This window comes from Balaenoptera physalus (genome assembly GCF_965194825.1).
Source record: "Balaenoptera physalus genome assembly, chromosome: 13".
Lineage (NCBI taxonomy): Eukaryota > Metazoa > Chordata > Mammalia > Artiodactyla > Balaenopteridae > Balaenoptera > Balaenoptera physalus.
In genome coordinates, this window is record NC_138892.1 from 29,089,549 (window position 1) to 29,111,306 (window position 21,758).

The 21,758-nt window shown below is 36.7% G+C and overlaps 1 long non-coding RNA gene across 1 annotated transcript; it reads right to left on the reverse strand.

The window, feature by feature from the left end:
* Nucleotides 1-1,138: 1,138 nt before the first annotated feature.
* LOC309640434 lies at nt 1,139-17,772 on the reverse strand. Its single transcript, XR_014252215.1, has 2 exons — nt 3,150-17,772; nt 1,139-2,790 (listed from the first exon to the last, which is right to left on the reverse strand). It is a non-coding gene; the product is annotated as an uncharacterized lncRNA (long non-coding RNA).
* Between the last annotated feature and the right edge of the window lie 3,986 nt (nt 17,773-21,758).

Here is a 21,758-nt window from a genome sequence, read left to right on the forward strand (position 1 = left end):
GACCTAAATGTAAGGCCAGACACTATAACACTTTTAGAGGAAAACATAGGCAGAACACTCTATGACATAAACCACAGCAAGATCCTCTTTGACCCACCTCCTAGAGAAATGGAAGTAAAAACAAAAATAAACAAATAGGACCTAATGAAACTTAAAAGCTTATGCATAGCAAAGGAAAACATAAACCAGATGAAAAGACAACCCTCAGAATGGGAGAAAATATTTGCAAATGAAACAACTGACAAAGGATTAATCTCCAAAATTTACAAGCAGCTCATGCAGCTCAATATCAAAAAAACAAAGAACCCAATCCAAAAATGGGCAGAAGCCCTAAAGAGACATTCCTCCAAAGAAGATATAGATTGCCAATAAACACATGAAAGGATGCTCAACATCATTAATCATTGGAGAAATGCAAATCAAAACTACAATGAGGTATCACCTCACACCGGTCAGAATGGTCACCATCAAAAAATCTACAAACAATAAATGCTGGAGAGAGTGTGGAGAAAAGGGAACCTCTTGCACTGTTAGTGGGAATGCAAACTGATACAGCCACTATGGAGAACAGTATGGAGGTTCCTTAAAAAACTAAAAATAGAACTACCATACGACCCAGTAATCCCACTACTGGGCATATACCCTGAGAAAACCATAATTCAAAAAGAGTCATGTACCACAATGTTCACTGCAGCTCTATTTACCATAGCCGGGACATGGAAGCAACCTAAGTGTTCATTGACAGACGAATGTATAGAGAAGATGTGGCACATATTTACAATGGAATATTACTCAGCCATAAAAAGAAACGAAGTTGAGTTATTTGTAGTGAGGTGATGGACCTAGAGTCTGTCATACAGAATGAAGTAAGTCAGAAAGAGAAAAAGAAATACCATATGCTAACATATATAAGGAATCTAAAAAAAAAAAAAAATGGTTCTGAAGAATCTAGGGGTAGGACAGGAATAAAGACGCAGACAGAGAAAATGGACTTGAGGACACGGGGAGGGGCAGGGTAAGCTGGGACAAAGTGAGAGTGGCATGGACATACATACACTACCAAATGTAAAATAGATAGCTAGTTGGAAGCAGCTACATAGCACAGGGAGATCAGCTCAGTACTTTGTGACCACCTAGAGGGGTGGGATAGCAAGTGTGGGAGGGAGAGGCAAGAGGGAGGAGATATGGGGACATATGTATATGTATAGCTGATCACTTTGTTATAAAGCAGAAACTAACAAAAAAAAAAAAGTGGAAACCAACGTGAGGAAAAAAAAGAAAAAGAAAATAGAGCAGAGGAAATGCAAATGTCATTGAACAAATGTTAATGAAAAGCATGAATCTACTGATTCGGGAAACAATCCATCTCAGAAGAAATTCACCAGTGTTAATAATCTCCTACATTTTTTAGTTGGGTGGTAAATTCATGGGTGTTCATTGCATTATTATGCTTTTAATTTACATGTATGTTAAATATTTAAAAAATAAAAGAAAGATTCTACCTTGTTAAAAAAAAAAAAAAAAAGTTCCAAGACCTTAGGAAGCTCCAGGAAGTTGAAACAGCATCTGCATTACCCTTTCATTTTACAAGTGAAAACACTTAGAAGAATTTCAAATTCTCTCAAACCATATGTCTGGAAGTGGCAAAGCAGAAGCCAGAATCTTTAATTTCAAATCTATACTCTTTCTGCTCAAATTCTCAGTGGAGAAACTTCAAGTTTGTGACTCCTGAAAAATTTTCCCAGGAAGGGACAACTGATATTTTGATGACTACAAAGAACAAAGAGACAAAATAGCAGCAACCAAAAGATCACCAGCAGAGAGAAGTCCACCCTTATCACTAATCTTTCCTGCTACAGGCATGTCCTGTCAAAGTTGTTCTTGGTGTATTTAAATGGCATTGATTCTAACCTCCTTCTACTGCCACATGACAACTACCCCATAGCTTAGTGGCTTAAGACAATAGCATTTATTTTTTCAAAGTTTCTTTGGGCCAAGATTCCAGCATGGCTTAGCTGCCTCAGGGTCTCTCTTGAGATTGCAGACAAGGCATGTGAAGGGGCTGCATCATCTGAAGATTGCGTGGGCCCGGAGGATCTGTTTTCACGAAGGCTCACTCATATGCTCCTGGAAGTTGGCAGAAGGCTTCAGTTTCTCCCTACATTGTCCTCTCCACAGACTGCTTGTATGTTATCACAGTATGGTGGCTGACTTCCTCCAGGATGATCACTCCAGGATAGCAAGGCAAGGCAGAATGCATTTAATGACCTACACACATCATCATTTCCTCACTATTCTATTCGTTATACAGGTTGGCCCTATTGAGTGTGGTACTCCATAAGGGCATCCAAGAGGCGAGGATCATAGAGGGCCACCTTGGAACTTGGCCTCACAACTGTCTTCACTTACACTTTTGCTGTGTCTCCATTGGGGATATTTGGTTAATTTGGCTAAATGTACTGGTCAATTCAAACCACCAAATTGCTAAGCATACTATCACCTTCTAAAGCACTGCTTTTCATTAACATCATGTGCATAATAATAGTGCCTAATGTAATCATAGCCCTATACAATTTATAAACATTTTTGCAAGCATTATCTCTTTAAATCTCAACTTTTTTTATATTCGTATTTTAAATGATTATTTTATTTTAAATGATTTTAGGTTTAAATAAGAGTTGTAAAGATAGTAAAGAGAATTCCCTTCATCCTTTTACCCAGCTTCCCCTAATATTGATGTCGTACATAATTATAATGCTGTTGTCAAAACTAAGAAATTCAGGGGCTTCCCTGGTGGCGCAGTGGTTGAGAATCTGCCTGCCAATGCAGGGGACGCGGGTTCGAGCCCTGGTCTGGGAAGATCCCACATGCCATGGAGCAACTCGGCCCGTGAGCCACAATTACTGAGCCTGCGCGTCTGGAGCCTGTGCTCCGCAACAAGAGAGCCCGCGATAGTGAGAGGCCCGCGCACCGCGATGACGAGTGGCCCCCACTTGCCACAACTAGAGAAAGACCTCGCACAGAAACGAAGACCCAACACAGCCATACATACATACATACATACATAAAAAAAAAAAAGAATGTAAGCAGACAAAAATCTCATTAAAATATTAAAAAAAAAAAAAAAACTAAGAAATTCAGATTGATACACTACAGTTAACTAAACCATAGACTTTATTCATATTTTCCTAGTGTTTCCATTAATGTTCTTTTCCTGTTCTAGAATCCAATCCAGGATACCAAGATACCATTTAGTCACTATCCTTAGTTTCCTCTGATCTGTGACTATCCCTCAGTCTTTCATGACCTTGACACTTTTAAAGAGTGCTGGTCAGGTCATCTGTAGAAGTTCCTCAATTTGGGTTTGTTTGATGTTTTCTCATTATTAGACTGAGATTATGGATATGGGGGAACAGTACCACTAATGTGACGTACCCTTTTCATGATATCAATATGCCTTATTATTACTGGTGACGTTAACTGTGATTTCTTGGTTAAGGTGCTTTCTAGAAGGATTTTCCACTGTAAAGTTACTTTTTACCCCTTTCCAAATTCTATTCTTAAAAGTTAGCTACTCAGTCCAGCCCTACTTAAATGGGAGGGAAATTAAGCTCCACCTCCTGGAGGGAAGTGTTTCAAAGATTTTGTGAACATAAGTTAAAACCATTACAGTAATTAGTAAACATTTGGGGTGAGATTCTTTGAGGCTATGCAAATATCCTGTTTCTCCTTAAAGGTTTATTCTTTAACAGCCATCAGTGGATCTTGCTTTGTTTAATAATAGTGACTTTCCATTCCTCTCATTCTTTCTACATTTAATAATTGGAATTCTTCTGTTAGGAAGATCTCTCCCTTCTCTGCCATTTAGTTACTTATTCAATCATATAAATATAAATATATATATATATATATATATATCTCAACATGGGCTCATGGGTATTTGTTTTATGTTTTGGGTTATAATCTAATAATATCATTATTTATTTTAATGTTCAAATTGTTCCAGGTTTGGCTATTGGAAGCTCTTTCAGGCTGTGGCCAATGTCCTTTCTGCATGGTCTCCTCACTCCCACCCCTGTCTCTTTTTACCTACTTTCTTACCTTTTGGTATCACAAAATATTCCAGGCTTATCCTGAAATTTCCCTGCCTCAGCCCTAGAATTATTCCTTTTCCTCCAAGGAGCTCTGGTTCATTTTATTGGAGAATGATATTTAGAAACCAAGACCTGAGCGTTAGTTGTGCTCATTGGTTCTGGGGTGTCACTGCTTCTAGGCTCTCTCTGCAGACAGAGCCAGGAAATGTAAGTGTATATGTTGAACCAGGTTACCTTTTATTTTTGCGTGTCTTCTATGTGTCACACACCATACTAGGCATTTTATATCCCTCATTTCATCTTGTCCTCACTGCAACTCTGTGAAGTAGGTTTTATTAACCTTATTTTTACAAGAAAAGTAATAGACTCCAAGTAAATGAGAACAAGGAGGAAAAAGAGCCAAAACTAGAAGTCAGGTTGGTGGACTCCAAATCATATCCCCTTTTCTTTAAATCAGCATAAATAGCTACCTATGTACTCTCCCTTTATATGTCCCTCTTTCAATCTTTCTCTCCTTATTTTTCCTTCCTATTTTGTTTTCCTCCCCTTATTTCCATCATAGCAATAGAGAAATAAGATGTATATTTAATGAGTTGAGTCTTGATAGTGGAACTACTGTGGCCTTTAAAATATTTTTTTAGCTTAAATTTTTGCTTTCACAAGGATTTGGATATTTGGGATGGGATACACCAAGAGATTTCCTTCACAAAGTGTACAGCATTGCAATTTTTCATTCACCATTTCAACAAATATTATTATTATTATGTACCAGGATCAATTCTAGATGCTGGGATACAATGGTGAACAAAATAGATAAAAAGGTCTATTTTCATGGAGCTCTTTAACCAGTGTGGAAGAAAAACAAATGAAAAATACAATAAAATAAGTAAATTCTATAGTTTATTTGAAAGTGATATGGAGAAATAAAGCAAGAAAGGGGATGAGAAGAGGTTGAATTTTTAAACAGGTTGATGGGCATGGGCTTCTCTGATGAGGTGACAATTGATCAAAGACTTAACGGGAGCTGTGAGGTCTACATGCATTTATGGGTAAAGTACATTCCAGGCTTCCAAAAGTCAATTCAAAGGCCCTGAACCAGAACTGTGCATGTTGTGTTTGAAGAACAAATACAACGTCACTGTGACTTGAGCCAAATGAGCACAGGAAAGCAGTAGAATAGGAGTAGGGTGTTGTGGCATGAAAGCATAGGTCATATAGAACTTTTTAGACCATTATAAGAGCTTTGGCTTTTCCTCTGAGTGGGATGGGAGACTTTAGAATGTTTTGAGCAGAGGAGTGACATTATATGACTTACTGACATTTCAAAAAGACCACTCTGTCTATTGTAGGGAAAATAGTAGCAACAAAGGTAGAAGCTGGGAGTACAGTTAGAGGGTGGTTCAGTGAGACTCAGTCATGGCTTGGATCTGCATGGAGATGGTGAAAGATTGTCAGATATTAGAGATATTTACAAGTTGAGCCAAGAGAATTTTCTTAGTCATTGGATAAGTAGTATGAAAGAAAGAGAGGAGTCAGTCAGGACTCCCAACATTTTAGTACGAGTGGCTGGAAAGAGGAACTTGCCATTTCAGTGTGGGAAGAAGTGTAGGGTGTGTGCGATAATAGAAAATATATGCATTGGTCTCTGCCACTGGTTACTGGCACAGACGTCCTAAAACACTTGTAATTTCCTAAGTGATAAGAACATGAGGAGCATCTTTTGTTCTAACGAGGTGACTCTGAATGGGCGTCTGGATGGCTCCTGGATGGGGGCTGGTCACCAGGAGGACCAAACCATGATTAGAAGCTTGGAATTTTCAGTATCACCCCCATCCTCCAGAGAGGGGAGAGACACTAGAGGAGTTAAAAATTGATCATGCCTACATGATGAAGCCTCCATAAGATCCCAATAGTATGAGGTTTGGGGAGCTTCCAGGCATGCACACTAGGAGGGTGACACACCCCCAACTCCATGGCACAGAAGCTCCTGTGCTCAGGATCCTGCCAGACTTTGCCCTAAGTGTCTCTTCATCTGTATCCTTTGTCATATCTTTTAATAAACTGGTAAACAAAAGTAAGTGCTTCCCTGGGTTTTGTGAGCCACTCTGGCAAATTAATCCTACCTGAGGAGGGGGTCATGGGAACCTCCGATGTGCGGCCATTGGGTCAGAAGCACAGGACTTGGCGACTGGTGTCTGAGGTGTATGCAGTGGTGTGGGGTCTCAGTCTTGTGGGACTGAACACTTAACTTGCGGGACCTGAGGCCATCTGCAGGTTGACAGTGTCAGAATTGAGTTAACTTGTAGGACACTCAGCTTGGCAACACAGAGAACTGCTTGTTGTGGGGAAAAAAACCTTCCACATTTGGCGACCAGAAGTGTTGGAAGGGAAGGGTTCTGAGTGAATGGTAAAAGAGACTCAGAGGGAAGAAAGTCGTAGTAGGGAAGAACTGGGTTTTTCCCTACTCGGGAAGGTGGAAAACTGAGTTTTTCTATTTTAGGGTGGAAGATCAGAAGTTCAACTTTGGACATGTTAGATTGTCTATATGTTTGGAATGTCTATATATGATTTGCATGATATAAGGTGAAATGAGGCTGGAGAAAATCTGAGCCTCCAGTAAACTAAGACATCTTCTAAGACTGAGCATAGCACAGAGGATCAGAGCCCTGATCTGGTCTCAGGGAAGCAAAGATATGGCATGGGAAGGCTGGGTTTCTTGGAAAAATAGCAATGTCAAGATCAGGGAATGTTTCCAAAATATGTACCAGCACTTGAAAATCGACACTGGATTCTTCAACTCTAAATTTATTTGTATCCTAAAAATGTAATTTTTATCTTCCCCCATTTCTGCTGTTTAAAAGAACACTTCTTTTATTTTTCTTAACAACAGAATTTGATGATAATTTCACATTCATTCTAAACCTACTTTGTTTTGATAAGCATTTGTCTTTTCAGACTGTAAAGGTATACATTTTATCATCTTTTTTCCTATGATCAGCCTCACTGAAAGAATTTCCAAAAGAAATTTATTTTTTCAGAGGGTCAGATAAATAGCTATTTAAAGGAGCAAGTACAAAGCAAGATAGAACCTCAGGTATGCACACTGACAATGATTAAAAAAAGGAGAAAGTCTTAAAGGGGAGAAGGAATGAGTTTGTCAGAGACTGCTTCTTGAAGGTGTTAGCTTTCAAAGAAGTGACGGCTAACAAAGAAAGGTCCAGGAACAGAATAGGGTCCCTTTATAAGATTGTTTTGCCTGAATGCATGAGAAAAGTTCATATGTGTATTTTTTGAAGGCAAGGCTTTCTCTTTCATTTTCTTTTGCTTTCTATTTTCAAAGCACAATATTTCGAAGAGGCTCTTCCTACTTAAGTCTCCTGTGGTTTAAAAATCTAACCTAGACATATGTTGTTAATACTTTTATATGTTAGGAGCCTGGAGGGTAGAAACAATTTTAAACTTAACTTTTTAATTTTGGTTTCCTGACAACACCTTTTTTTCTCAGCCTGAAGAATTTTGCAATGCCAAAAGTTATGAATCTTTCCAGATTTAACCAATAACTTGGGTGACATGAAGCAAATGATCGATCACAAACAAAATGATGGAAAACAGAAAAATGTCCCTATATATTGATACAAATTTGTATATTCATCATCATATTGAAAAGGCTGATTACATATGAGATAAAAATTAAAATAAATAAAAATAAATAATTTAAAAACAGTACCAAAGGAAAAAAAGTGCAATAAGTCAATTATAGCAAGGATGTCCTTCCTTCCCCCAAAAAGAACCTAAACGTTTGAGAAGAGGCAACATGTTATCTCCAACAGGGAGGTAGATGCATGAGGACAGTAGCCCAATAAATGCATTTAAATTGAATCATTATTACTCAAATTTTCCAATTTTAAAAAATTAATTTTTAAAAATTTAATTCTGTAGTCTGAAAAAGATCAACTATATTTCTCTCATTTGGGAGTATTTTCAGATGACTGTTAAGTTTTTTTTTTTTTTTCTTTTTCTTTTTTATTCAACTGCTGGAGAGTAACTAGAAACAAATCTGTTGCTTGGAATAAATGTTCAGTCCATATGTTATCTTTCATGGTAAGTGATGGAAGTGTGAAGTCCCCCTCAGTAAATTCTGCTTGAGGTCTTGCTGTCCCTTCCCCACCACCATATGTAACACATTTTGAGAGTGTGGAGAATTATTCCTTCATCACTGACTTTGTTGCTTGCATTTTTCCTCGAGTAACATAAAATTTTCAAAGAGAATCAGTGTTACTAATACGAAGCGTGGACAAACCAACCAAGCTACTCTGAAAGGCATTTGAGAGAAATGATGGGCAATGGGAAAAAAAAAAAAAAAAAGACAAAAAAGACAGATGAACAGTAAGCATATTCTCCAATTCTCTGCACAGTGGGAGACAAAAGAATTATCAAGGACTTTGGAGACAAAGAAATCTGGGTTTGTTCCCAGCACCACCATCTACCTAGCAGATCTGGGCAAGTTTCTTAATCTGAATCTAAATTTTCCCATCTGGAGAACAGTGGTATGTGATACCTACTTCACAGTGTTGACAGAAAAATTTAAAGAGATAATCCAAGAAAAGTGACTGGAACATCATAGGTGTTTAATAAATATTAGTTTCCTTGTTAACAATAATGAAACATTTTTGTTTATGTTTCAGTGATTTATGCGCATTCAGCCAAGACCATAAGTGTGATCAAGTACATGTCTTATAGTAAAAGATTTACCAGAATTTTTTCTTTCATACTAGAAAGTCAGTCTTAATTGACTTCTCTTGTTAAAACTTTTAGTGTAGCCAGAAGACTTGGGAGTTTGAATACAGACCGATACTTTAGGAGAATTTAACCCCAGGCCAAATGCTTTATGCTGAAAAAACAGTCTTTGATGTTTGAATGGGTCTGAGTGTTGCCCAGAGCCAAATGTGTTGGGTAGGACCCCTTGTGAATTGAAACATCAAAAAAGATTTGCATTAATTCCCTGCAAACAAAACATATAGAGTTTCATGCAGCTCTAATTGAAATGTAATAACTATTTACAGATTTGAGTGCACTATCACCACAGAATAATTGCTTTTCCACACCAAGCAAGTGGGAGATGAAGTAAATGTATCTAGAAGGGTTTGGAAGTTCAATAAAATGTTTCCAAAAAACACTGTTTTTAGTGGTGTCTTTCCTGTCTCAAAGTTCAGTCAGAGTCTGACCTCTAGAGAGTCAAGTTACTGCTGGCCTTGGGTGTCAGAAGAGACCTTTATTACTCTGGCTTGGGTTCATTAAAACATGAAACTTCATTATCGCAAAAAGCTGCATTACAAAAGTTACTTATTGTTGGTTTTTCATATGTTCTGCACAGTACTGGGCTCAACAAATCAGAGGCATCTTGGTTTTTTATGCAAACTAAGTATGTTGGCATCTCTGCAGAGGGCAGAAAGAAAGAATGAAAGGAAAAGTGGTAAACTTGAAAATTTCTAATGAATCCCACTGCGATTCGTTCATTGTGAAAATGCTCAAGAATCATTTACAATGGAATAATGACCAGCCTAGCTCAGAGCAACTGAAAATATAGTTTAAAAAATAAATAAGAACAAAACAGTATTTGGGAAATGATCTACTGAACACGATAAGCGAAAAAGTGGTTTCCTCCATCCCCAATCCCAAAGGCTTTAGAATATCTTTATAAGAGGCAAAATAATCAGGGAAAGGGGGAGAGTTCTGCCTTTTGAGAATGTTAGAAAAATAATACTCCATCAGAGAAGGAATCTAGCTTTTTTGAAAGCTTATATAACAATCTCATGAGGCCTGTATTATTTCCTCCGTTTCAAAGATAGGGAATCTAAAGCTCTGGGAAGTTAATTATTTTCCACATAGAGAAAAAACTGCAAAATACAAACTCAGATCCAATTCATGTTTTTTCCAAAGCCAGCGCTTTTTCCGGAATAACAAGTGGGCAATTTCAAAATTAAAAAAATGTATCTATCATAGGTTCAAAGAAAAACCACATTTTGATATAAAGGTCTGATGTGAAGTTTAATTATTTTCATGCATTATATGTTACTACTCAGAAAGTTAAAAAATGGAAGCATGATTGAAATAAAGTTACTAGACCTTGGGTTCTTACTCTAAAAGATGGGATATATAATGTAAATTTTCCCAGGGGTAGTGTGAAGGATAAATCAAAAACAATACCTACAGGGTGGTTCAGAAATATTAGCGCCTTTTATGATGAAAACTTAGTGGTAACTGAAATCATCTTGTCCCATCACCTAATAGTGAGCAGACTTGAGGTGGAATGCCAGTTCCACTTGTGCAGTAATGGGCAAGAACACTTGCTTTTCTAAAACCTCAGTTTCTATGTTGGTAAAGTGGAATCATAATAGTGCGTATCTCACACCATGAGAAAATGCATGTAACGGGTATAATGCAGCAGTTAGCACATAGTAAGCATCCATTAATTATTTTTTTATTAATACATCAACTCCAGAAATATTGATACCTAACAGCTCAGAGCACAATAATACTTTTCGCAAATAAAAAGAGTCTTCTCCTAAATTATTCTAGTTCTTTGCTGATACATCTCACACCAATATTTTAAGAACTTCTCTTTTGAAAGGTATAAATATTGGCAAGGTACTTTTATAATGACCTTAACAGAGGGTTACAATATACTCTGTGTAAGATGGTACCTTTTCTAGAACAATGTCATTTTTCACAAAAAGTGCAAAAAAGCCTTAAGAATTTCCATGTTAATTTTCTTCATCACCATATTTAAGGTTTTCATATTGCCTCCTTTAACATGAACTACACACTGTATGTATTCAAATTCTACCTGCCAACATGCACAATAAATAGAAAACACTAGGGCAGTTGTGTTGTGGTTGGCAAAGTACTGTCCATCACCCAAGATGTCCATTTCCTCCAAATGTATTACCTTACATGACACTTTGCTGATGTGATTAAGTTAAGGATCTTGCGATGGGAAGATTATCCTGGATTATCTGGGTAGGTCCAATGTAATCACAAGAGTTGTTTATAAGAGTGAGGTGAGGGATCAGAGTCAGAAAAGGAAATGTGGTGAGGAAAGCAGAGTCAGAAGGATGACATTGCTGGAAAGAACCATGAGCCAAAACATGGAGGTAGTTTCTAGAAGCTGTAAAAGGCAAGGAACGGATTCTTCTCCAGAGTCTCCAGAATAAACACAGACCTCCTGACAACTTGCTTTCAGCCTATAAGATCCATTTTTAAACTTCTGACCTCTAGAAATATAAGAAAATAAACGTGTTGTTTTAATTCACTAAGTTTCTGGTAATTTGTTACAGCAGCAACAGGAAATTAATACAGGTGTATTTTTCATATTTAGTACCTATAATATTAGAGAACTGGAAAGTTATTATCAAGAAAAACCATTTTGTCAAAAATATATTTTGTCAAATATCAACCCTCTCTCTCTATATATATATATTTGTCAAGAGGTATATGCCATAATAAAATTGCTTTACATGTTATTTTACTTTAGAGAACTGTGTATGAAACTGTGTATACAATTATCTTAGAAAAAAATGAAATGGGAATATACATGATAGCATTACTCAAGCTTTAAATAAAAGTTTCTCTTTTTATCTTTATAAAAATCTTTACTGTGGGCTGTTCAAGAACCTTGACCACAATCTAAATATACTTGAGAAGCTGAGTTCACATATTTTTAAAGGAAAGTCTTTTCCTATAGAATTTTCTATAGATTTAGAGTTCTGCTACCCTATATTTTGTTTGTCAGCCTTCATTTAAATATGTTTTCAATGCATGAGAGGAGATGTGAAAGAATTAGAGGATTGTATTTATTCTTTTTATTCTTTAGATGAGTGTCTAAAAATGGTACATGGAGAATTTTAAATTTAATTTTTCTAAAGAAGTTACTAAAAACAAGTAAATGGATTTATTTCATATTTTCTTTTATTATGGTGATTATGGTTATAATAAACTTTAGAGAGCTTAACAAAATGGATTTAAATTGGCAAATCAATTGTTTTCATAGGTTGGATAAAATGAAGTCTAGAGAATAAAATTTTTTTCTCCTATTGTTATTGGTGAAATGACCACTGAAATGTGCCAGGTCTGTGCATTTGATTCCATTGTTCTCGCTATTATGTCAGTTGACCTCATGCTAGTCATTGAAGTGGTTGTTCCTCTATTGTTCCCTCAAACAAAACATGAGGAGGATATCAAATTGCTTATAAAAACAGCTGTAAAGGACCTGCTAAAATATCCCATGCATGTAAGTTGCTCCATAGACTATATAACATACCCACAGAAGCTAATGAAATTAACAATGAGTTGTCATTAACTATGTGTCCTCAACATATGTTCTTATTGGCTCATAGAAGAAGACTGATGAATGGTCATAGCAGGGTTTTCATATCTTTAAATTTTAAAACAAATTCTTCAAAACGGTAAATCCTAAAACCAACTCCCACACTGATTTACCTATTTAATTTCCGATAAATGTTGTGGGAAAATCCAAATAAGTATGCTTCATAGTCATAAAATTCAGAGATTCATAGAATGTTAAAACTGGAATAGATCTTAGATATTATTTAGTCCGGCCCTCTAAATTTACTGCCTGAGACAGATGCCTAGATATTCTCAGTTATCCAATTAGGTGGGAGAAGGACTGAAATTAAAACTCAGTTTAAAAATTTATGAAGTGCAAATTTCACTACTTCTCTTTATGAGGGTTTCCAGCAAATGTTCTGCCCAAAACATTACCACTCATCCCACTAGTATAAAACTCAATTCTTGTAGAGTTGTGAAAGTTGTTTGTTGCTTATAAGTTCCTATTGAATGGCAAACACTGCTAGCAGGGAATCTATAATTAACCTCCATTTCCCTCATGTTTGAGCCACCAGACAGCACCTACTCAGGGGTATACTACCACATAGTTAGGCTGGGGCTGGACAATGACCAAGAAGATAGTTATGTCAAGGGAAGAGGCTGGAGAGTGAGGAAGGTAAGAGAGATGCAGTGACCTAAAGGATAACCCCATTGTTATCCTTTCTTCAAATGCCAACAACTTCCTCTAACTTTTGCTATTAAATGATGAGGAATTCGAGATCAAGAATCAAGGCTTGGGACTTCCCTGGTGGCCCAGCGGTAAAGAAGCCACCTTCCAATTGCAGGAGACGCGGGTTTGATTCCTGGTCGGGAAACTAAGATCCCACATGCCGCGGGGCAACTAAGCACCAGCACTACAACTACTGAGCTCGTGTGCCTCAACGAGAGAGCCCATGTGCCACAAACTACAGAGCCCACGTGCCCTGTAGCCTGTACGCCATAACTAGAGAGAGAAAACCCACATGCCACAACTAGAGAGAAGCCTGTGAGCCTCAACGAAAGATCCCACATGCCTCAATGACCCAACACAGCCAAAAAAAAAAAAAAAGAATCAAGCCTTATTTACTATTTTCTTACTTTCCTTCTTCACATTCTACATGTTAAACTTGTAGTAAATTTTATTTGTTAAATGAATGAATGATTACAGCTCCCCTCTACAAAGTGCAACAGATCATCCATGTCTAAATCTGAGCTCTGAAAGATAACTCATTATTCATAATAGCCAAGGTGTGGAAACAACCTTCGTGTTCATTGACAGGTGAATGGATAAAGAGAATGTGGTATATTTGTACAATGGAATATTATTCAGCCTTAAAAAAAGAAGAAAATCCTGTCCTTTGGGACAACATGGATGAACTTGGAGGGCATTATGCTAAGTGAAATAAGCCAAACAGAGAAAGATAAATACTGTATGGTATCAATTATAACGCTTGGGGGTGAGGGAAATAGAGAGAGGTTGGTAAAAATGCACAAACTTTCAGTTATAAGATGAATGAGGTCTGAGGATCTAATTACAACATGCTGACTAAAGTTGATAACACTGTACTGTATAATTGAAATTTTCTAAGAGAGTAGAAATAAAATGTTCTCACTAAAAAAAAAAAAGATAAATATATGAGATGATGAGTGTGTTAATTGACTTGATGGGGAGAATTCTTTCACAATATTATATTAAATCATCATGTTGCACACTTTACAAAAAGAATCCAATTATATATTAAACAGAAAGTCTCAGAGATTTAAGAATATTTATTTTAAAATATTTCCATCATGCTTCCTGCCAAAAATAAAATGTGATTCAAAAGCCAAAATAAATAAATAAAAAATTTAAAAAAGATGCTTACTAGTTGTGCAACTTATTATTAACCCCTGTGCCATGATTTCCACATTTGTAACAAAGGGTTAATAACAATATTTACATTTAAGGTTGTTTTGAGGATTAAATAAATTGATACTTGTAAAATGCCTAAGCATTGCTTAGCGTATAGGAAGTGCTCAATAAAGATCACTATTATTGGTGGTTCTCCAATGGGGAAGGGGGTTGATTTTGTCCCTCAGAGGACATTGGTCATTGTCAGGAGGTGGTTTTGGTTGTCACAACTGGGGGAATGCTACTGGAATCTAGTGAGTAGAGGCCAGACACACTGCTAAACACCCTTTAATGCACAGGGAAGCCCCATAACAAAGAAGTAGACCGGAATGTCAATAATGCTAAAGCAAAAAAACTAAACTCTTACTACTACTGCTACTGCTACTACCATTGCTACTAGTACTCTTCCTCCTCCTCCTGAGTAGTGTAATGTAGGTATAGTCTTTCCTTTTTCATTATTATTGTTGTTGTTGTTTATTTTTTAATTTGTCTATTTGTCTATTTTTATTTATTTGTAATTCCTTCTCAGATAATTATCAAAGCAACTCTCTGGAGTAAGGGGAATTTAATCAATGTCTACTACTTTAATATAAAAATCACTTCCTATGGAGAGCATGTTTATTAAACTAATCTTCAATTCAGAACAAGGCAAAGTCAATTTTGTTAAGAATACCACCAAAGCTGGTCAGAATCTTAGGTATTAAAAACAAAAGTGCTATTCAATGGCCAATTCAGCATTAACATTCCCAAGGGTCAGGGACCCCATATTTCTAAACAGAAGCAAACATGTTCACTAGCTGGTGGATTAAAGATGATTTATTTGTGTAAAATTCAACTTCTTTGAAGTTATCAATACAACTGATGTTCTAAATATGAGGTTATATGTTTTTTTTCTAATTTTTGAGTTCAGCTTGTGTATCTGTCTGATCTGGCTGCCATAACAAAATTTGACAGACTGAGGGGCTTAAACAACAGAAATTAATTTTGTCACAGTCCTGGAGGCTAGAAGTCCAAGATCAAAGTGTTGTTAGGGTTGGTTTCTGTTGAGAACTCTCTTCCTGACTTCTTAATATGTCTTCACATGGCCTTTCTTCTTAGAAGGACACAAGTCCTATTGGATTAGGGCCCCACCCTTATGATCTCATTTAACCTTAATTACCTCCTTAGAGGCCCTATCTTCAAATACAGTCACACTGAGAGTTAGGGCTTCTGCATGAATTTTGGAGGGTCACAATTCAGTCTATAACAAGCGTGCTCAAGGGATGAAAACAGAAAGATAGATGAAAGCAAGGAGTGAGAGAAGAAAATTGTATTCTACTCCATTGTAATTGCTTTCTCTCTTTGGGATTAATTAGAGCTGGGAATTTTATTGGAAAGCTGTTTTAAATTTTGTATGTTGTAGCTCATTAACTCTGGAGAAGATTCTTTAGGTTTACTTTTCTGTGTATAGTGTTATTCTTTTCTATTAGTCTGAGAGTTAGACATGCAGAGAAAAATGCTCGCATTTAAAAATATGCGCGAATATATACCATACCTACATTTTTTCATCGCAGAACACTGTTCATGTTATTAAGAAGAATGCATGTGAAGAAGTTTCTAGTATTTTGAAAGTCTAACACTTATTCTGATTTTAAGTATATTTTGAAAAAAGCAGCATTCACTACATAGTTTTGACATTTATGTCCTTAGCAAAACAAAGAATCTTAACTGAATTCCTATGATCTGTTACTAGGAAAAAAATATTGTTAGGCTTTGAATGTGACTTTGGATAATCTTAAGAAATATTTTAAGTACGTAAAAGTTTAAAGTCCAGTTTCCTCTGATGTACTAATTTGTTGAAAAATATCAGGTCATTTTTTTGCTTTCTAACTAGGTTACCAAAATTTCTGCCTTCATCTTTATTCTCCCATCTTGCCTGCCTCCCATTCTTATTGGGATAAAGGTCTGCATTATCTGGATTTGGAAATACCCCAGAGAAAAAATTCTTTACTATAAATTATGGAAGAAAAGCTCTGTACTATGTGATTCATGACAACATTATGGGAAGTCCCTCTTTCAAGCCTGAGGATTATCTCTTCAGTCTGATCCTTCATGATCTTTCATGGGTGATGGCAAAATTTTTGTAATGAACAAGATTCTCTTGGATACAATTCCACTGTTGCCTCCCTACCCCGACCCCCCTCAGTTAATTCTCCACTGAGACGTTTTCTCAAAGAGTAATTCAGATAAACACCTCCCCATGCCTACAACTCTTCAAAAGGTTTAGAACAAGATCCAAACTCTCATCGTTATATGGTGCTTCCTTTCTGTCATGTTGGCCTTGACACAACTCTCATCTTTCCTGACAGTTGTTCCCTGACCACCTTGGTTAAAGTAGCACCCCAATCCTCATCAAGCCAATCTCTAACTCTTGCCCTATTTTATTTTTCTTTGTAGAACATGCCTCTCTTGAAAATCTATATATACATTTATTCTATTTTCTGTGTGTATTATCATATTGTCATTTTTACCCCATTATAATCTTAGGTCCATTAGGGTAGAGCTTTTCATCTGTCACGTACATCGTTTTACCTGTATGCATGGTTCAGCACTGGCATATAGGCAGTGCTTGCATTAGTTTTTTTTTTACCCCTATGCAACAAAGAGCCACAGACAAATTGCAATAGAAATTAAAACAACTCAAATTTATTACCTCAGGGTTTTGAAGGTCAGAAGTCCAGGCCTGGCTAAGATAGATTCTCTCCGTAGGCCTTCATCAGGCTGGAATCAAGCTATCACCTGGACTGTGTTGTTTTCTGAAGCTGGGGATCTTTTTACAAATTTACTTGGCTATTGGCAGAATTAAGTTTGATGTTGTTCTAGCACTGAGGTCCCTGGTTTTTAGGCTGGCTGTTGAACAGGGGCTGCTCTCAGCTCCTAGAGGCCCTACACAGTTCCTTGCCCCATGGCCCTCTCTATTGGACCTGTCATACTTTGAACTTCTCTGACTTCTTCTGTTGCTGACCACCATCCCCTGATTAGGTCAGGCCCACACACATACAATGGGAGAGTATTATGCAGGTTGTGCAGCCCAGGAGGCGGGTATCTTGGGGGTTATATACTCAATAAATTCTGAATTTATAAAGTGGTGCCACTCCACATTTGCAACAAATTTCTGAAATCGCAAAAGTGAAGACATTAAAGAAGTATTTAATTAGTTTGTGCTAAGAAGCATTGTTTGTTGTGGTTCCTTTGTTTTAATCTAAAGCCATATATATCTCCCCATAACTAAATTTTGAGCAGCCATCTTTGTTAGACTCATGAATGACTAACCAGAATTTGGTCACCAGTGTATAGACATGCTTGTTCATACCTAACTAGCCTTCAATTAGAAAATTGAAAATGTTTCTCCTCTTAAACTACTTTCTTTTTTTTTTTATAAATTTATTTATTTATTTATTTATTTTTGGCTGTGTTGGGTCTTCGTTTCTGTGCGAGGGCTTTCTCCAGTTGCGGAGAGCGGGGGCCACTCTTCATCGCGGTGCGCGGGCCTCTCACTGTCGCGGCCTCTCCCGTTGCGGAGCACAGGCTCCAGACGTGCAGGCTCAGTAGTTGTGGCTCACGGGCTTAGTTGCTCTGCAGCATGTGGGATCTTCCCAGACCAGGGCTCGAACCCATGTCCCCTGCATTGGCAGGCAGATTCTCAATCACTGCGCCACCAGAGAAGCCCTAAACTACTTTCTTAATCCAATGTTTATCTTTTCCTTCCAATGGTTTGTGGTTTTCTGATGAGAATTTAGAAGATATTAAATAGGTTGTCATCTTCTTGACATTTTGTTTTATCCTTTATCTAATGTTTTTTTCTCCAAAATATATTTTAAAAACCCTTTATTCCTAGTATTGATTATGAATGTGTCTTTATCATGATAGATAGTAAATAGGAAAGAGCAGCGTCTTTGGTCTTATCAGTCTCTGAATTTTGACTTCATTCTTTATATGTTGTACCATCATGAGGAATGTATCTTTCTTCCACCTCAGTTAGCCTGTCAATAAAATGTGGATAATAATATTTAACTCAAAAGACTGGTGTAAAGAGTAAAGAAATAAATTGTCTGTAAAAGCGGCACACAGTAGGCATTCAGTGAAAGTGAGATTGTTTTTCACAGGTAGAAAATATAGATATGGGTAATATTTCCCTAAATACTTGTTTAAAAAGCAGATTCCTATGCTTTTCGCCAGAGCTATTAGGTTAGATACTCTAGAACAAGGATCCAGGAATTTACATTTTAAACAAATACCTCAAGTCATCAGTAGCACACTAATGTCTGAAAACCGAAGACAGGGAATTACATAAAGAATTCATGAGAGAGAAATTTAATATATTTAAATTATTGAAAAATAATTTTCTGCTTTTAAAGTTATAATAATTACATAAAAGGTCAAGCATACTTCCTGTTTTGTTAAATTCTGTATATTCTATGTCAGCTCATATTGTATTGAAATATGTATTGCATAGTTTAAGAATCTTATTTTTGCTTTTTCTCCTGGTATGTTGCAAACTGAAATTACTTTATCCCTCCCACCCTCCAATGTCTTCGAGTCCTGTCTTTGTTTTCAAAGAACAATATTCAAGAAGGCAAATAATATTCACATTTTGATTCTTCATTTTCACATTATAAATATAGGCTTATTGCTATATATGTTTGGTCTTTCGATTAGAAGCAAAACGGCGTTGTTCACAAACCAGTATGTCTTATAGAAATATTTTTGGAACAAAAAATCAAGATGTGGTTAAAAATAGATGGAGACACTTGGAGAGAATATTTGACTATTTAAAACCAGTGTATCCTGGAAAATCAGCCACAGTCCTGAGGTTCACTAAATGTCCACATGCCTAATTACACTCTTGGATAAAGGTAAGCTTTTAGTTTTCTCTTTTAGGGTTTCACATTTCAACTGTTATCAGTTAAATTCAGAAAATTGCGTCTCTTCTCTTCAGGAACCCCACCCCCACCCGACCTTGAACTATCTCTAGCTCTTATTTTTGATTAGAACCATATGCAGTGATAGTCTTTACTGGGATGGAAGCAGATCATTGCAGTGCATCATAACTGAAGCTCATAAAGAGCTTTATTGCCATCGTCCTTTGAAACTGGAAGAGAATGTGTCCCGTCTTCCCACTGTGTCTCATCAGCCCAGCAAATTATATCTTTTCCCCTTATGAGGAGCTGTATCACCCCCAGATGTGTTTCTAAAGCACAATTTGAAGATAATGAGACAAGTACTGGACACAACATGCTTCTGACAGAGGCCACTGAGTATAAGCTTGTTGAAGAGAATTAATTTGGCCAGAGGCTGCAGCCTTGGTTTAGCTTCCCTCACTTCGTGACCTGGATCATCGGGCCTCTCAGATTTAGGAAATGCCAATACACAGATCAAAAATTATGTTCCAAAATGAAAACAGCCGTTTTAGAGCTCTGAGTGGCATGTGGCTTTGCTCATGAATGGCAGAACTGAGGGAGGCTTGTTATCAATACTTATGCCGGTTAAAGTGTTCACATGCTTGCTGAAGGTTCAGATTTAAACTCTCTCACTCTTCATTGTCCCCCACACAAAGGATTGCTTCTTTGTAGTTTTAAATAACTAAAGGACTTCATACATTTCTTTAGATGCTGCGATTTTACATTTAACATTTTGTTGTGATATTAAAAAAAAAATCTTGCGTGGTAACAAATATAACAAAAGGTATGTAAAAAGCTCATACAAATAATAAAAATAACCTAAATTCATCACAAAAGGATAGAAAGCATGTAAAACTGCCTTAATGGTTATTATATGCCAGGCTCTCTACCGAGAGTACAGACTTTGGAGAAAGAATCTCTGGGTTCAAATTCTAGCTCTGGCAAGTTACTAGTTGCAGAACTTTACGGAAGTTACTTCAAGTCTCTGGGCCTTAGTTTCTTAAAATGAGTATAAAACCAATTACTTAGAGCTGCTGTTAAGAGCTAGTACATGTACAGTGCTTAGAATATTGTCTACACATCCTAAGTACTTAAAAAATAACTATTATCATCATTGATAACTATGCTACTAATAGCTATTATTTCTAATAACTCAGCATTAATAACTATTTTAATTATTATTAGTGATAACTTATAGTTACTGATAATTATGACTAATGATATTACATCATTTTTATTACTTTAAGCATTATCTTTTCTAATTTCACAAAAATCTTCTTAACTTGATTCGTTTCCCTTTATACAGATGCTTTGTCATACAAAGCCCAAAAAGAAAAAAAAAAAAAAGCCTGATATTATATGATCAATAATTGGCAGTACTGGACAGAAGTTGTCTAACTCTAAAGTGTGAGGCATTACGTGTTTCTACCTCTGAAGGTAGGCACATAATTCAAAAACAAATTTAAAAAGGCAACCAGCATTTATTGAGTTTCTTCCCTGTTTTATTAGAGTCTCTGTCCTGTGTTGGGACGGTGCTTCCCCATTGAGCCATCTTGGAGCAGATTTTCACCTGGTTTCTTTTAGCATCACTTAATACATGCATATGTGTGGGCGGCAGGGGGGTGGGGTGGGGCTGGGGGGAGGGCGAGACTTTTCCTTTCAAACCTTCACTACCCCTCCAGCATCATTTTTTGCAATGCAAGTACTTGTGAGCAGCCCAGGACACTGAAAATGGTAAGCCAGATAGGATCCAAGCAATGTTCAAAGACAAAGATCCATTCATTCATCCATTCATTACCAAACTGAGTGCCTATTATGTACCAGACAGTGCTCCAGACAAGAGGAATGGCACTGAAAAAGACAAAAAAAGGTTTTCCGCTCTCATGGAGCTTACTACTGAATGGAGAAGACAGACAACAATCAAGCAGATGAATATATTATAAATATTTATTAGTGTAAGAGCTAGATTGTGTGTGATGAAGAATAACTGGGTGGTTACTTTAAATCTAGTACTAGGAAAGACCCCTTTGAACATTTAAGTTGAGATCTGAATGATAGAAAAAAAGTAGCTATGGAAACATGAGAGAAAAGTACATTCTGGGAAGAGAGAAGAGTTAGAGAAAATACTCTAACATGGGATGGACTTGGAATTTTCAAGAAACTGAAAAAAAGAAAAACCAGTATGGCGGGGGCTAGTAGACAAGGAGGACAGAGGTAGGAAATAAGTTCAGAGAAGTAGGTGGGGGCCAGATTAAAGAGAGCTTGATAAGCCAGGATAAGATAGTTAGATATTACTGAAGGAATGAAATGATCTGATTTACTTTTTGATTTTTTTTTTTTTCAATTATCCTGGCTGCTATGTGAAATATGGATGGTAGAAGGATAAGAGGAAAAACAGGTCCCTGGGAAACTAATTAGGAAGTTTTATAGGATTCCAGGTGAGATATG